The sequence below is a fragment of the Octodon degus genome, unplaced genomic scaffold, assembly GCF_000260255.1.
Source record: "Octodon degus isolate 3935 unplaced genomic scaffold, OctDeg1.0 scaffold00057, whole genome shotgun sequence".
Classification (NCBI taxonomy): Eukaryota; Metazoa; Chordata; class Mammalia; order Rodentia; family Octodontidae; genus Octodon; species Octodon degus.
Window position 1 is genome coordinate 867,654 of NW_004524633.1, and position 1,965 is coordinate 869,618.

Here is a 1,965-nt window from a genome sequence, read left to right on the forward strand (position 1 = left end):
CAGCACCATCCCTGGGCTTGCACCTCATGTGGAGTGACAGATGAAGAAGTCTGCTGTGTTCTTGCAGCTTTGTTTGTGAAAACCCAGTCTGACTGAGCTGGTACGTCTTTGACTGCTACTCTGTGAGTGTCAGTTTCTTTATCCTCCTAACACAGACTCACACCAGCACTCTCAAGGGAGCTTCCAGGCCTTCAAGTTTGCACTGACGTTGTACCCCTGATCCCTCTTTCCTCATGGCCTGAAACTCCGTGTGCTGAGCATTCGCTGGACCCTGCAGCTCTCCAGCTTGCAGACGGCCGTCTTGACTTGTCCACCTAATAAATCCCTTGTGGGATTTTATATATACATAACATTGCTTCTAATTTTCTGGAGAACACTGACAAATACACTAATATTCAGGCCTTGGCATGGGTACCGCTGGCTGTTATTGGCCAAATGTATGGGCAAATTGGGGGAAAAACAAAGCCAAATGTTTTAAAGACTTAAGTTTTGGCCCAGAGGAATCACATGTAAAGTCGAAACTGAAATGTGACTACTGAAGAAAGTATTGCCACTAAAAAGAAGTGGAGTACTTTGTGCAGGGAGGACAGGAAGAAGGTGCCTCTGGGTCCCTCAGATCAGTGAGGCCTCACCCTTTTCAGGCTCGTAGGAGAAGAAACAGAGATCTTTCACTGGGAAAGAGAACTCCTGGCCCTCTGCTCCAGAACAGCGACCGAAGAACGTTGTTCGCTAGAATGAATCTCCCCTAGCCTGGCATCCAGACACTAAGGGCTGCTGCAGCCACGGCCCGAGAGGCCTGCGTGCCACTCCCACTGACAAATGGCCTGGTGTTAGCCACGTGGTGCGTGCAGAATGCAAAGGCTGTGGAGTCTGGAGGCTTCCACCTAGATCCAAAGGAACACCTGGGAGGCTGGGCAGAGACGCCCCGAGCGCTGGCTCCGGCAGCACACGTGCTAACACTGGAGCGATGCAGGGAAGGGTAGTGTGGTCCCTGTGCAAGGATGACGTGGGAATTCATGAAGCAGTCCATGTTTTTGTTTTGATCTTCTATCAAATTGGCAATAATTCAAAACTTTCATAAGCTTTTCTGCAGCATGAAGTAGCAGCATTTTAAGTCCTTAAGAAATGTCTGTACTTGTTTAAATGACTCATTTTCACAAACTCTTATTGTGAACCAAAGAGAAATATGCACAAAATAAGGTACCAGAGCAACAAATATGAAAAACTCACGAAAAATAGAACAAACATAATAGAAAAATGATTCAAAAGGATTATTTAAATAAACCATATTACCATATCCAATTTTTTTTTCAGAACTGGGAATTGAACTCAGGGCCTTGCATTTGCCAGGGATGTGCTTATTCTACTGAGCTATCTCCCCAGGCCCCATATATAACTTTTTTACCATTTTATTTTTCTCTTTAAAAAAATAAAACTATGTATAATCATACAGTGGGAAAAAATGAGGCCCTGAAAGGGAAGGATGTGAAGCTATGGGCAGGAAGCTGAAGGCGCAGGCAGGATGAGGGATGCCACCCACAGAGCCCAAAGGCGGGGCCTTCCAGGTGCCTAGACCCCGCATTTCACCGCCACGTGTCACAGATACAAACGCGGGCCACAGGATTTAACGTCCGCCCTGCTAGATTTCTGTCTTCCTTTGCTCTGTGCTTTTTTTATCCCTCGGTTTCTCTCTTTTGGAATGAAAAAGTTTACTCTGAACTGGTATGTCTTGGGGTCATGTGACTTATTACTAAGTTTTTCAAAGCTTCACAATTAAGAGTGTACCTTGAGCTCAGACGAGACTTCGACTCAGACATTTGGAAGAAACTGGAACTGCTAAAAGCAGAAAAGGCAAACTGTGCTGCGGCCAGCCAAGAACTTCTCCACAGCAAGAAAGCAGTTAGCAGAGTAAAGGGACAAGCTATCGAACAGGAGAAAATATTCACCAATATTTGTAAAAAAATT

General features: G+C 45.5%; 1 non-coding gene across 1 annotated transcript; it reads left to right on the plus strand.

Annotated features, from left to right (window-relative positions):
• Window positions 1–929: 929 nt before the first annotated feature.
• Window positions 930–1,036, plus strand: LOC111817444. The gene has a single exon (XR_002821643.1). It is a non-coding gene; the product is annotated as a U6 spliceosomal RNA (small nuclear RNA).
• The last annotated feature ends 929 nt before the right edge of the window (window positions 1,037–1,965 follow it).